At 41.6% G+C, this 16,268-nt stretch overlaps 1 protein-coding gene across 9 annotated transcripts in view; it reads left to right on the plus strand.

The window, feature by feature from the left end:
* CPEB3 (cytoplasmic polyadenylation element binding protein 3) overlaps positions 1–16,268 on the plus strand; it is a 183,171-nt gene that overhangs the window by 44,006 nt on the left and 122,897 nt on the right. The window lies entirely within an intron of this gene.

A 16,268-nucleotide genomic window follows, 5' to 3' on the forward strand; every position in this document is an offset into this window, starting at 1 on the left:
ACAGTTAGAGATGAAGTACATCCTCACAAACCATCTTCCTTGGCTTGAAAGGGAGAAATAACACTCATGCTGATGTAAGCAGTCAGTTTAACATATTAGAAAAATATGTACAGTACATAACTGAACTGCAAAATATTTGAAATTTTATTGAAAAAAATCAAAAGATCTCATAATACAACGCTAAATTCAGGCTGGGTGAAACAAATATTTTCAGAATAAAGGAATAAACACACTTTGTTCGTATCCAGCAGTCGCATGTCATAGTTTATTCCTGGCATGCCACGATATTACTAGGCCAAAGTTTCCCAAGTTTGGGAAAGCTGTTAAAGTATTCCCTTCCCACCCACCTCCACCCAACCCCCAGGATCAAAGAATCTGTTTCATTAGTTCACTTGTCCACTGTGGGGAAGAAATTCGTATTCAATATTTAGAATTTGTCAGTTCGCTCTAGCAAAGTGTTACTTATGTCATCCCTAAGCTCAAAGAAGCTTTAATGTTTTAATAAAAATGTTGAGAATGATTTGAATTCACACAAAAGGGGAAAACATCTATACCTGTGAAGAAACATGAGGCTTAAATTAAGTAGTTCCTTATAACACTTATTAACTTAATTTATATAAAAAAATTTTTAATACTACACTGTGCTTGTCTATCTTTAATGATTTATCAGTGTTGTTTAGCTCAAAGGCCTAACTCTTATCCATACAGGTTTCACCAAAAAGCTAATAGATTTACTGTTTTGAAATACTTTATTCAGCTTTCATCACTGACTGTATAGTGAAGGCTAGATTTAAAGGAAACTGTTAACAATTGTATTTTCCCCCCTTGAGCCAATTCAATTCAGTAATGATTTCTGACTTCCTCCCCTCCCACTCCTCCCTTAGTCCCTCAGGTTGTTAAAATAATCACAAAGATTGCTACACATGTAGCTATATATTTTTGATCACACACCAAAAATCTTAGTGCCTACTCTGTGCATCAAACAGGATCTACACATAGTGGGCCAAACTTAGTTTAATTATATGCTTATCCTTAGCAGACATTGTATTTTTTTATTTAAACTTCTACCCACAGCCTTTAATTGTTGATTCTTGTATCAGATATCAGAAACAAAATCATGAAAGTGAAGTTATAGAAAATTCTATATATGGTACAGAAAAGAACTTCTACATTTCCTTTCTGTGGGCCTCCCTTATACTTCCTTTGCTCCAAACCCTCCACCCCCTCAGGGGATTACATTTGCTTGCCCCCACGATGCTCCAGTTTGGAGAACTGAAAACTTACACTAAGATAGTATTTTGGTATAGTCACATCAGTATGCTGGCTTTAGAGAGGTTAAAAAAAGCAAACAAATCATAATTCTGCATTTTCCAATTTAAAACAAAACACTGTTAAAATACTTGTCTAATTCAAAATTCCAGATATTACAAGAACCAGAGTAACGTGTGAGGCAGTTCAGTGTCTGCTGCAGTACTTAAACATTATTTGAATTATATGATGGAATGCTTAGCTTGAATTTTGCACCTAAAATATTCATGGGTGCAATACTAGAAGCTTTTTCTAATTACTAATTTGCTTGGTTTTAAACTCCTATTACATTATGGGAACAATTTACATGTATTCACAAAAGCAGCACAAATGTTATTACAATCTCCCTGAAATAACCATCTCAACAGTACTTAAAAAAAAAAAAAAAAAAAGTCAACTCTCCCTCCCCCGAAACTTCCAACATGAAAAGCATTGAATAGCTAAAGAATAGAAATGAACAAATGTATTAAGCCATTTGCTGGCAGAGTGCCTTCAGTAGTGACAGTTGTGGACGTTGGTCAACTATACAGTACGTAGGAACTTGCTGGATTTTCCCCTCCCCCTCCGCCTCCATCAATATATTTTCCATTTTAGCCCTGTGTTTTCAGACACCCTCCTTCCTGCAACTTCGTAGTTTTTGTTTGTTTGGTTTTGTTGTGTTTTAACTGAGAATGCTGCAGGCCAGAGCTTTCCTTGTAATTGCTGTTCCTGGCTGTGTGGACTGGATGAGGCCAGGTGCTGGAACTGAGAGCAGGGAGCTTGTCTCTCCTATGCACTCAGTGACTTTCCTGCTGGAGCCCAGGCAGTGTGGAAGAGGGAGATGGCTGACTTGAATGCAGATAAAAAGCTGGACCAGGGGGAGAGGATAAAAGTATATTGGGACAAGGAGCTGATGAAGGGTGAGAGGGACTGGGACTAGAGGCTCGTGGAGGTGGAGAGAGAAACTGGGACCAGGGTTTGGGACATACAGGAATTGTGGGAACTAGGGGACTGGGAGGGAAAGACTGAGACAGAGTTGGTGACAGCAGGTGATTGGGACTTGCTGAGGAAGGAGACTGACAGGGAACATGTGTATGTGTTTGTGTGTGTGTGGGAGAGGGGAGAGAGACTAGGACAAAAAGATGGAGGGGAAAGATTGATCAAGGGGCTTGGGGAGAGAGAGGCTGGAACTAAGAGCTATTTGGCAGATGGTGGGGGAGGAGAGAGACACCAGATGAGGAGCCTGGAGTGGGGAGACGGACTGGGATGAAGAACCATTGGTACTGATGCAGGAATGGAGGGTTGGAGAGGACAGGGCAGAAGAGGTCAAGCTTGGAAAATGGGAAGAAGTCTGTGCCCACTAGAAAATAACTCCCTTCCAGACCCTGGATTTCTGAGTCTTGTCATTCCTCTGCTGTCAGCAGATATTTGTGAAACTTGCTGATAAAGTACCTCCCCTTCTATTGGCTGGTCCATGTACAGGATGACCGCCTACCACTGCTATCACTTACTCTGTTAGTTCATGTGGCAGAGGTCTTTGTGGTGAATCTGAAGGTTGCAACCCTGCTAATGATCTATGTGGGTGTCGATATGATGCCACATAATGGAATTTCTGTTTTGCAGTTTGCTTATTTAGAAACCTAGGAAATTATGTGCACATGTACACCAAAGCCTTATGGTAAAAGAACATATTAGGCATGAAAAATCAGGTAGTTAAAAGTTAGGAAATGCCAGAATTAAGGTTCTGAAGACACAATTATTAATTCACTCATTGGCTTTTTTATGGCACTCACTATAGTATCTGAATTCTTTATTAATATTAACGAATTGATCTTCATTAAGGTGACAGGGCATTCTGTCCATTTTACATCTGTAAAGTGGGGATGAAGCAAAGAGATTAAAGGCAAAAGTATGCACTAGTTTTGGATACCCAATGTGAGATACCTGGGAACTGATTTTTTTTTTAAAGAGTACTTAGCGTTCTATACTACTTGATATGTTCAAACACAGCTCCCGTTGACTTCAGTTTGCAGATGTGAGTGCTCAGCGCTTCTGAAAATCAGAATCCAGGATATAAGTGGAGTGTGTTCATTATTTCACAATTACTGACCACCATTGAAAAGTTTTTTGGTTTAAATGACTTTGCTAGCATCACTTAGGAATTCGGTGGCAGAGATGGGGTAGAATCCATTTCTCCAGGGCAGCATGCAATTATCTTAACCATAAGACTGTCCTTTCTCTTCCTGAGATTCCATGCTTCATTCGTTACCCACTTGCAACAAGAGAGGCATGGTTCCTAAAGACAGCAATCTTCTTCACTACACAAGCATGATTCATTTCCAGGGCAGGTCCAGCCTGTGCACTGCCACAGGGGCCTGTGGGAAAATATAGTATGTGATCATATAATTAAAGAATGTATTATCATGCATTCAAAAGGGGGCCTAATTAGTATTACATAATTTTATATAAAATTGCAATTTTTTGAAAGTTCTACAGTGATAGAACATTGACATTTGGCTTAAAAATCTTTACTGAGAAGTGCCTTTAGCGGCTCAGTGAAATTTTGGTTAGGATTTGACTGAGTTATGACACTTCAAAAATCCCATGCTGTATATATTTAATACATGTGTTTTTTTATGCGATTGTAAAATGCACAACTAAGAGGCTATGCTGTGTCTGTGTCTGTGTGTCTGTGTGTATATATACATAGCTAACATAGCTGTGTAGTGAGAAAAGTACTCAAGGTGTGTGGGCTGACGCAAGGACTTGAAGTAATGGAATCCATGGCTTCTGTGAGCATTGTTACAAAATGACTTTCTTGCAAAACTGAAGTATTTTGGACTTACGATGTGCTGCACAATGAATAGGGAGGATTCAGCTGCCACCAACAGTAGTGCACAAGTAGACCTATCATAGCCAGCTGGACTTCCTCTTTTCTTGGCATGACGACTCCTGTTGCCCAATGGAGATGCCTACCTTGCCAGAGTTTCTCTTCTATGTACAACCTAGGATGTCTGTGTAGGTTTAGGCTTTGTGGGTTTCTTCTGGCCCCAGCAGAATCTGTAGATTTCTAGCTAGTTTCCCCCCTGCCAGAACCTTACCTCCATAACTTGATTTGTGTTCCCAGTCCCAGGTTTACTTCCCTACAAACATCCTAGCTGCTATTGAGGATCTTTTGTTGAGTGAATTTTGATCCATTGTTTCTACTGTGTTCATTCAGCTTACTTCTGGTGAACTCTAGAAGGACTGCAAAGAGGCAAAGCTAAGAGAGGGAACACAAAAGCCCAGGTATTAAGCCCGGGGCGCTGACTCAGAGGCTGAGGTATAAGGGACTATCTTCCCACATGGGTAGGTGGGTAGACCAAGATTTTCAGAAAATAGGAGCCTAAACTTAGGTTCTTAAATAAATGGGCTGACTGTCCAATGTGCTGAGCATTCAAGAGCTCCCACTGAAATCAATGGAAGCTGTTGGGTGCTCAGCATGTATGAAAAATTTCGCTCACTGAGGAACCTAACTTTTGGCTCCTATTTTTGAATATCTTGTCCTTATACTATAATGTGTGTGATATATGTATATAGGGTATATGTGTATTGTATACTAAAGCATGTATATTTGATACAAATATGATGCAAGGGTATTGTGAGGATAAACATCCATTAATGATTGTCACTCAAATTCTGTGGTGATAAGAGTCTGAAATAGCTGATAAATTAAATTTATCACATGTATATCTCTGCTGTGTGTATGTAATTTTCTGTTGACATACATAACACTTTCAATTTCTGAGGGGAGGGAAGTAATAGAATTTTTGAAGTTACAAGGGCTTCTAACAAATCTGCACCATAGTATGAAGTTGCAAAATATATACAACTCTCCCCATCCCTTTTAGGTGTCTGTTCACATGTGTAGTCCTTGAAAGGCTATTGACCACATTAGTAGCCTCAAGAGATTTGTTGGTAATGTGCACTTTATTTTTCACCTTGAAATAAAAAACAGGAAGAGGCATTTAAAATGTAGGCTGTTGTCTCCATTGTACTCCTATTATTCTGAACTCTCATTTAAGATCTCTAAGATATTCATCTATAGGCACATCTCCATGGAAAGCCTATAAATAAAGACAAGTTTCAGAGTAACAGCCGTGTTAGTCTGTATCCGCAAAAAGAAGAACAGGAGTACTTGTGGCACCTTAGAGACTAACAAATTTATTAGAGCATAAGCTTTCGTGGACTACAGCCCACTTCTTCGGATGCATATAGAATGGAACATATAATGAGGAGATATATATACACACATACAGAGAGCATAAACAGGTGGGAGTTGTCTTACCAACTCTGAGAGGCCAATTAATTAAGAGAAAAAAAACTTTTGAAGTGATAATCAAGCTAGGCCAGTACAGACAGTTTGATAAGAAGTGTGAGAGTACTTACAAGGGGAGATAGAGTCAACGTTTGTAATGGCTCAGCCATTCCCAGTCCTTATTCAAACCGGAGTTGATTGTGTCTAGTTTGCATATCAATTCTAGCTCTGCAGTCTCTCTTTGGAGTCTGTTTTTGAAGTTTTTCTGTTGTAATATAGCCACCCGCAGGTCTGTCACTGAATGACCAGACAGGTTAAAGTGTTCTCCCACTGGTTTTTGAGTATTTTGATTCCTGATGTCAGATTTGTGTCCATTAATTCTTTTGCGTAGAGACTGTCCGGTTTGGCCAATGTACATGGCAGAGGGGCATTGCTGGCACATGATGGCATATATCACATTGGTAGATGTGCAGGTGAACGAGCCCCTGATGGTATGGCTGATGTGATTAGGTCCTATGATGATGTCAGCCAAGCTCTAAGATATAACCGCATTTGCTCCAATCCCTCGGATAGAGACAAGCACCTACAAGATCTCTATCAAGCATTCTTAAAACTACAATACCCACCTGCTGAAGTGAAAAAACAGATTGACAGAGCCAGACGAGTACCCAGAAGTCACCTCCTACAAGACAGGCCCAACAAAGAAAATAACAGAACACCACTAGCTGTCACCTTCAGCCCCCAACTAAAACCTCTCCAGCGCATCATCAGAGATCTACAACCTATCCTGAAAGATGATCCTTTACTCTCACAGATCTTGGGAGACAGACCTGTCCTCGCTTACAGACAACCCCCCAACCTAAAGCAAATACTCACCAGCAACCACACATCACTGAACAAAACCACTAACCCAGGAACCTATCCTTGTAACAAACCCCGATGCCAACTCTGTCCACATATCTATTCAAGTGACATCATCATAGGACCTAATCACATCAGCCATACCATCAGGGGCTCGTTCACCTGCACATCTACCAATGTGATATATGCCATCATGTGCCAGCAATGCCCCTCTGCCATGTACATTGGCCAAACCGGACAGTCTCTACGCAAAAGAATTAATGGACACAAATCTGACATCAGGAATCAAAATACTCAAAAACCAGTGGGAGAACACTTTAACCTGTCTGGTCATTCAGTGACAGACCTGCGGGTGGCTATATTACAACAGAAAAACTTCAAAAACAGACTCCAAAGAGAGACTGCAGAGCTAGAATTGATATGCAAACTAGACACAATCAACTCCGGTTTGAATAAGGACTGGGAATGGCTGAGCCATTACAAACGTTGACTCTATCTCCCCTTGTAAGTACTCTCACACTTCTTATCACACTGTCTGTACTCGGCTAGCTTGATTATCACTTCAAAAGTTTTTTTTCTCTTAATTAATTGGCCTCTCAGAGTTGGTAAGACAACTCCCACCTGTTTATGCTCTCTGTATGTGTGTATATATATCTCCTCATTATATGTTCCATTCTATATGCATCCGAAGAAGTGGGCTGTAGTCCACGAAAGCTTATGCTCTAATAAATTTGTTAGTCTCTAAGGTGCCACAAGTACTCCTGTTCTTCTTTTTCCTATAAATAAAATAAGTGATGTATATCTCAGATGGAGACTCTTCTAGACAAACAAGTATGTCTCACTACCCTTTCTGTTAAAAGGGTTTTTGGTCACCTAAACCAAAAAGGAACCAAATTGCTAGCATATAAAATTAAAAAGGTTGTAGCGGAGTTTTTAAATAAGAGCTGGGGAGAAGCCAACAGGTACAGAAGAGCATATGGTTTGGACAGAGATCCCTTAGGGAAGGATCTATTAATGGAGATTCTCTATATCTTAGAAATGAGGAGAGAAGTGAAGTTGATGAAGTACAGGTAGGAATTGAAGAGAAACAGTCAAATGAAAGAATCCCGTTCAATTACATCACATAATGGCAGACAACTAAAAAGTGTAGAATTTTATAAGTGCTTGTATACAAATGCTAGCAGTCTAAATACTAAGATGGGTGAATTGAAGTGCCTGGTATTAAGTGAGGATATTAATATAATAGGCATCACAGAAACTTGGTTGAATGATGATAATCAATGAGACACAGTAAGAGAGGATATTGAGCTATATGGACCATTGGTCTGACCCAGTATGGCAGTTCTTATGTCTAAATTACCATATCTCTCTATCTAGTCTTCATTTTTATTGCTATTTTCACTGTGAAAAGTGAGTCCAGTTGAATTTTTACAACTTTCTTAGTTTTATATTGCATGCTAGTGGAAGTTAGATTTATTTTCCTGAAACGACACGCTAATCAATAGCAAAAGATCTTTTAATGTAAAAACTTTATCAGTGTGTACACTTTGAATTGTCTGTACTGGGAATTCTACTTTTGTTCTTGTCTGAGCTAAATCTGCTTAAATGATCATTTTAAAAGAAAATATGGTTTGAGAGGTGATGGATTCTTCCACTGATTACATAATTATTTCTAAGTTGTAATTAATCATTAAAGAACATTTTATCTCATAAAAGATTTATATTCCTAGAAAATATTTTGAAACCAAATTAGATTTAAAAAAAAGTCTGACTTCTTTATGAATGATATCTGAATTTTTAATTTGTGAAATTTTGTGACACTTTGTAGGTTGTGGTTTTAATTTATTTTGATAACGCATTGCCTCTTAAGTGTCCATTTGGCAAGCATTCTAGGAAATACTAATGTTCTAAAGTCACAGATGCAGTTCTATTTAAAAAAAAAAAAAACTCATTGAAAAATAGCAACCATTGAACCAGGCCTCTCAAAAATCTAGCATTATAAATGTTGAATGCAGTACTTTAGATTATGTTTGGTGTCTAAATTTATTGTAATGAACCTTCTGGCTCATTGTTGAGCCTCACCCTGGCTGAGCTAGAGGGAAAGGATCTAGCCAGTAGAGGGCTCTGCTGCTCAGTTCAACATGGAGCCACTGGTGGCTCTGTAATCTCCAGAGTTCAGGAAAATGAATTAATATTCTGAGATCAGAAGGAATCAGGTTAGAGACAGAGCATGTGTATCAGCTGAGCTGGAACAGCTTGTCAGCCTTTGGAGGGAAGGCCCTGGGTAGCAGGCAGTTTGAGAGGTAGAACTGAAAGCTGAGACTTAGGCAGTGATGTAGCCTGTTGTTGGAAGAGGACTGCAGTAACAATAGCATGTGACCTGCAAGCAGGTGGTATGAGGAAATTGCACTATTGGTTGGCAAGAAGATGGTGTTAAGGAATCGCAATGAGATACGGTTACCTTAATTTGTATTGATTGATGGTAAGGGTTTAAGTATTTGTGACACAGATATTGGTCTGCTTTTTTTCTGCCAGCTCTAGAAAGGTAATTCTCCACTACTTCCTCATAACCCATAACTATTAATGGGGATCCAAGGGTATGTCTACACTGCAGTGTAAGATGAGACTCTGGCTGAAGCCCAAATCCCACTTCCATCCATGCACAATTCTATCTGACTTGGGCCTGAGACCCAGGACCATGTAGGGTGGAGGATTTGAGCCAGGGTCCCTTGGGAGCTCAGGCCCAAACAGCATTATTCTGCAGTATGAATGCAACGTGGGCAGGCCCCCCTGGACTCAGGCCCTCAGAGTCCGCCAGTGCTATCCCACAGTCTCATAGGCCAGTGTTCTTTGTCCTCTCCATCCCAAGCATAGCAAATTGAGTCCGTGGAAACAGAAGCACACCCCTTTTCCCCTTGTTCAAGTACAGTAGTTCTGTGTTTAACTCTTCCATTTTATTCTGACCGCTGAGAAGCAAATGCATTGAACTGTCTTCTGCATTTGCAATGGCCATCGACCAGAAGAAGTCCTTTGACAAGTGTGCTGCCTCCTCGACATGGGAGCACAGCTACATTTTGGTGAATCTGATGTGAGGCGAGAAAAAATTCCAGGAATGACTACTTGTACCAGGAAATAGAGAAGAAACTGGCAGCATTGGGGATTCACCAGACCAGTGACTACTGCAGGGAGAGGATTAAGTGGCTCAAGACCAACTATTGGAAAGCCAGTGATGGGAACTTGCGGTCTTCCTGTCTCTATCCTGAGGAATTTGACTGGGTGTTTGGTACTGTGCAAAGTGCAGAGCCACCAACTCTTCATGACAGCCTGGTCAGCTGGGATGGTGACTTTCTCACCCATGAATCCAGTATAAGACTGGAAAGGGGGAGCCAGCAGGCACCGGATGAAGCTATTGAAGTGATTTGCTGAAACCAGCTCCGAAGGAGCTTAGCCACTAGAGCAGCTGCAGATCATCCTGGGTGACTACTTGGAGGAACTTTTTGATGTCATCCCTGGAGGAGCAGCCTGCCGTAGAACTGGCAGCAGAAATGCAAGAGACAGAAGTACCCCCGGAGCATGGTAAGTTTGTCTTCATGTTTTTATTAATATAATAATGGGAGGGGTTTCCAATGCAAAAGTTAATACCAACCTCTGGTAGCAGCATGATCTGTGATGGTTGATTGCATGCCAGAAGCTTAGCACCCTCCTCTCTCCCGTCTCCACTATCAATACCATCTGGAATTCAAAATGGAGATTGGGAAGTACAATCTGTGAAACAACCATTTAAAAACAGTTTTAATAGAAACTCACACATTCATGCTATGATGTGCCAGGGTGTTAAAATGTGAACCTTATATTGCTTTCTCTGTTACTATGCTGTTCTGTACCGGCCCAACGGTTTAACAAGCTTCCTGTAAACCGTGAACTGTATAGGGAGGGAGAGGGAGGGTGAAATGCAGTACATTTAAGCTAAATGTAGTCCATGGGTGACAAAATCATTTGTCCAAAATACAGTTGGGGAGTTGTATGCAGTTCAGAACTGTGCTGAGGGGATGGAAGGTTGCTGTAGAGTTCTTGGCAAGTCCATATTAGCATACGTGTTAGCATGTAGTCATAACAGGCTGTATCAGAAGCTGTGAGGAGGCAGTAATCCATGTGGGTGCTAACATAACATCCTGTTGACCGCCCCGTGACTTTTGACCTAATACCAGGTACTGATAGCTGCAAACTTTTTCTGTAGCAAGAACTCCAGATAGGCAGACACATTTTGGGGAAGGGCATATTTTTGAGAGTCACCTTGGTACATGAACAGGCCAGTCCACCCATAAAAGTGCTGTTCAGTCAGCATAAATTTGAAAACTTCTGTGGCACCATACAGCTGGCTTGCAATGAACAGCTTGGAATAAAATATCCCTTTACTATTCTGGAACCACAAGAATTGTTTTGTCCTCCAAAATGTGAGTGCATGAAATGATAGAGAAGGCCTTATGTAATAAGCTACAGTCCAACCCCTTATATACACACCCAAAAAAGCCCAAGATGGTTGGGAATTTCTAAACAAAAAATAATGTTGATTTTTAACTTATCATTCTCTGTGCACTCTTTTCATTGCAATTAACCAGATTGTGTCTATGGAACTTTTAGGATCTGGAGAGTTCCTTTCTTAATATATTGAAGTTTAGTTTTACAAAGTGCCGTTGTTGTTTTTGTTTTGAACCCTGACATTCAGGGCTGGCTCCAGGCACCAAAAAAACAAGCAGGTGCTTGGGGCGGCACATTTCTAGGGGCGGCATTCTGGTGCCGACTCTGGGGCATGGGGAAAAAGTGCCCCCGCCTCCCCAGCTCGCCTCTGCTATGCCTCCACCTGCTCCCCTGAGTGTGCCGCCGCTGCTCTGCTTCTCCCCCTCCCTCTCAGGCTTGCTGCCTGCCAAACAGCTGTTTCACACAGCAAGGCTGGGAGGGAGGAGAAGCCGAGTGGCGGGGCACTTGGGGGAGACAGCGGAGGTGAGCTGGAGCAGGGAGTGGTTTCTCTACCCCCCATTACTTCCTGCGCCCCCCCACCCAAGCTCACCTCCGCTCTGCCTGCTCCCCTGAACGCGCCGCTGCTCCGCTTCTCCCTCCTCCCTCCAAGCCTTGCTGCTTGCGAAACCGCTATTTCGTGCAGCAAGGCTGGCTGGGAGGGAGGGAGGGAGGAGAAGCCGAGCGGCGGGCGCTCGGGGGAGGCGGTGGTGGAGCGGAGGTGAGCTGGAGCGGGGAGTGGTTCCTCTACCCTCCCCCCCCCATTTACTTCCTGCGGCCCCCCCCACCTTAGCTCACCTCTGCTCCTCCTGCTTCCCTGAACGGGCCGCTGCTCCGCTTCTCCGCCCTCCCTCGCCTGAGAGGAAGGGGGGGAAGCGGAGCAGTGGCATGCCCAAGGGAGCAGGCGGAGCGGAGGTGAGCTAGGGTGGGAGGTCACGGGGGGCCCGCAGGAAGCAGTGGAGGGGGGGAAATGCGGCATGCCTAGGGGAGGAGGCTGGGCTGGGGATTTGGGGAAGGGGTTTTGAAGGGGTGGAGTTGGGGTGGGGCCAGGAGCACGAAAAAAAGGGGGGCGGCCAAAATTTTTTTGCTTGGGGCGGCAAAAATCCTAGAGCCGGCCCTGCTGACATTCACAAGGATTTTTCCTATGCTTATGCACTGAACCATCTGAATTATTGAGACAATAATGTACTGTTTTATGTCTGCTTTCAGGACCCTCAACCTGAATTGGCCATTCTACCTCAGTAGTTCAGGCACACTTAGGCAGAACTCTGGGTCTCAGAACCCTCATGGATCAGTTGAAGAGGAAGTGTTACCTTGATGAACTTATGGTTGACATTCTGGACAGGGCCAGCAAGTATGTGCAGTCCCAAAGAGGAGGATTCACGGCATGTGGAAAAGCACAAGCAGGCTACAGAGCCTGAGGACAGAATTGCAGTGAGGGAGCATCACAGTCCCTGGAACAGGAACATCACTTGAGGGAGGAAGACCGAATGTAGCAGAAAGACCTGTTTGTGAGGCAGCTTTCGCTAATGGCTGCGAAAGCGCAAACTTCTGCTGCGCCTGCGCCTCAGCCTGAGTCCCCTCCACAGTACCACACACTACAGACCAGGAACACTTTGGATAGTGCCATGGTTGGATGGCATATGCAACTGGGATGTAAGAACTGCTGGACAAATCTACCCACTTGCTGTCCTGCACCCCCATCCAAGCCCCCTTTTCCCTGCATACTTCAACCACAGTGCTGACCCTGGCCCACTTGCAGGCCTCCATACCTGTGCAGTGGCACCAAGTGCATTCTAAAGGAAGGGAAGGAAAAACATGCCAGAGGACATGCAAAATGTAGAGGATTGTTTTGATAGCACTGGTTTCGCTGTTTGCACTGTTCAGTGTTTGGTTTATGCATTTTGTTTTATTACTGGTTTGGTGTTGGTTTATTAATGTTTTGGTGTTCTAATGGCAGTTGTAATGTAAGATTTTTTTAGGTTTTTTGTAATACATCCATGTTCACAAATAAAGGATTTTATTTAATTAAGAAAATTTATTGCCGTCGCTAGGTCACATCATATAATGTGTGTTTTGAATAATAAAGATGAACACATGGTAAGGCCCAACAGGGAGGTTGTATTCTAACAGTCTTTCTATACATCTGTGTACAGTAATCCATAATGTAAATGTGCAGCCTGCTTTCTCATCCTTATGAAAAATTCATAACAATCAACTCTCCATTCACTGTGTACAGTGACAGTATCCCCTTTTATTGCATGATGTGATAGTACCTCATGTTCTATAAATATTGCTGTACAAAAACATTCATAAACTCTACTCTTCTCCCTCTGCCATTGGCCTATGCAAATCCATAATGTGGGCACACAGAGTATCCCAGATTTCTGTTGCCCAGGTGCATCATGCTCCAGCTGTCATAGGTGTACTAGTTCAGCAATCCATTACTGTCAAAGCTCCATAATCAGGGGCAAATGGCTCACATTTGGTTTCACAAAGATGTTGAAGAGCCTAGCAAGCCACAATGAGGATTGCATTGATGACCCAGGCATCTAAACGTGTCTGTAAACAGCACCAGCGGTATTTCAGTCTGACAAACGCACATTTAAGCACCATTCTGGACCTGCTGAGAATGTAATTGAACCTTTTTAGCATTCTTTCAAAACCAGCAATTAGTTCAGGGATATTGTTTATGCCCATTACTTTTGGGTAAATCACATGCCTGATTGCCTCAGAAACCTTTGCCACCACTTTACCCACAGTTGACTCTCCAACACCAAACTAGTTAGCAAAGGACTTGTAGCAGTCTGGGATTGCCAGCTTCCAGATGGTTATAGCAACCCACTTCTGGACGGCTATGGCCATCCTCATGTGTGTATTGTGATGCTGAAGGGTCAGGGCAAGCTGATCTGAAAGCTCCAGAAGTGTAGCTTTCTTCATGTGAAATGTCTGGATCCTCTGCTGGTCATGCCAGATCCACATATGGAAGGGAAAAAACTCACATTAAATATGCTTTATGGATATTGCTGCTTTCCCAAAGCTGTACTTAACCTCCTGGCCTGCATGAGTGATTTTGTGATGTCAGAGCATAGAAGAGAACTTTGACTCTGATTCTTAGGTCTAAGGCAGATGTTATTCAGTTGGCACAGAGGAATGTTGAATTGCTTTTATTTACTGGAGGAGGAAGTGAATGTAACACAGCACAGTAGGAAATAATCTAATGCTTTCTGCTACCTTCTACCTGCTCCTTCCTCCCTATTTGTCAGTAACAGTGTGAGTGAATTGACCGAGAATATAAAGGTTCGGGTTTGTAGTACATTTCCCAATTGATTACTAGAATGAAGTATCTGATGCATTTAAGTTTAATTAAATGAAGTTTGATCACTCATAAAATCCTAGAATTTAGAAATGGAAAAGTCCTATGATTACCCACTCCATGTCCTTATCAGCAGGATGGTGCCTTGCATAACATTCTCAAGTGCTTTGTCTTCAGTTTAAATAACGCTGGCAGCAGGGATTCCATCACTTCCTTAAGAAGATTATTCCATGGTCTAATTGACCTTGTTAAAACTTTTTCTTGCTGTCCAGCCTTAAAAGTTCTTTTCCTCAGTTTCATCCTGTTACATATTATTCCTTCTCAAGCAGTTCTTCCATTTCCCTTATATTGGTGCCCTTTAACAGTGTAAAGATTTTTTTAATCCTAGTCCCCTGTAGTCTTTTTTTATTTTATTTTATTTTTTCTAAGACCAGCTATATGTATATATTTAGTTTATTAGCCCGATGTGCTAAAAAAAAAAAGTTAGAGATTGTGTTTATTTAAAGAAACTTGAATCTTCTATGTAAAATCTCCGAGGTTAAATTTATAGATTCCTAGGTTAAATTTATAGTGTGTGTGTGTGTGTGTGTGTGTGTGTGTGTGTGTGTGTGTGTGTGTGAAATTCCACCTAATTTCTATCTAACCTTTTCCACCAACTTGCCCACATTGTTTCCACTCCTTACAAATACTATATTGCAGTGGCAGGATAGTGGATTTAGGTAGTTGATGCAGTAGCGTCATCTCTAAGCATATAATTTGATGTCCTTCTGGTGAAGTTAAGACAAATGTCCGTTGCCTCATGTTAAGTTCTCAATTTAAAATGTGTGGTTACACCCATTATTGTATGAAATGTAGTTGTAGCCATGTCGGTCCCAGGATATTAAACAGATAAGGTGGGTGAGGTAATATCTTTTAGCTATCAGGGGGTAGCCGTGTTAGTCTGTATCTACAAAAACAACAAGGAGTCTGGTGGCACCTTAAAGACTAACAGATTTATTTGGGCATAAGCTTTCGTGAGTAAAAACCTCACTTCTTCGGTTGCATCCGAAGAAGTGAGGTTTTTACTCATGAAAGCTTATGCCCAAATAAATCTGTTAGTCTTTAAGGTGCCACCAGACTCCTTGTTATCTTTTAGCTGTGATGCTCGGAATACCTTTCCCAGACCTGAAGAAGAGGTCTGTGTGGCTCAAAAGCTTGTCTTTCTCACCAACAGAAGTTGGTGCAATAAAAGATATTACCTCACCCACCTTGTCTCTCTGATTATACCCATTTCAGCCCTCAACAAATCCTTGAACTGTAGCTAGCGCTTTGTGAGTAAAACTAGAACCAGGGTTTCTTCTCCAAATATGAAATTTGTCATTTTAATTTGAGGTCAAATTAATCCTTAAAGTTTCAAAAAGCAGAAGGTAAATAAAAAAAAAGAACCTCAAATTAATAAGATTTAATCATGATATTTAAAAGAAATCTCTTCAGGTTTTTTTTGGTGCCTGACTACATATTTTTGAACACTTGAGGCTGGCAATACTGCCCCTCTTAGCTCTCTTGATTTGCCTTGCACCCTGTTGTGTACCTTTATAATCTGAAAGTTTGCCTCTGCGCTGTTTTCTTTCCATAGAGGAAAGCAACAATGTTGTGCTGGGAAGATCTGGTTGCCTGAGCACTGATTGCTTCTGCATCACATATGCTCAGAGCAGCACTATGTCAGAAAATGAAGGCAGAAGCTGGAAACAAAGAAATACAATTTTAAAACTCTGCATGTCACTCTTTCTCTCCCACTCCCCTCCCAAAAATGTGTGTGGGAGGAGGGGTTATTTCCAAACCCTAATTAAATGTAGAGAATGTTATTGGGGTAAGAGTTGTACACCCCTGTTTAGAGAGAAGTATATGTTAAAACTCTTACATTATACTATTTTCAACAGTCACATGTATTATCCCTTTTAACAGTATATTTACAAATATCACAATTATAATTTATCTTGTTTTATTATAAAT

The sequence above is a fragment of the Trachemys scripta genome, chromosome 7, assembly GCF_013100865.1.
Source record: "Trachemys scripta elegans isolate TJP31775 chromosome 7, CAS_Tse_1.0, whole genome shotgun sequence".
Lineage (NCBI taxonomy): Eukaryota > Metazoa > Chordata > Testudines > Emydidae > Trachemys > Trachemys scripta.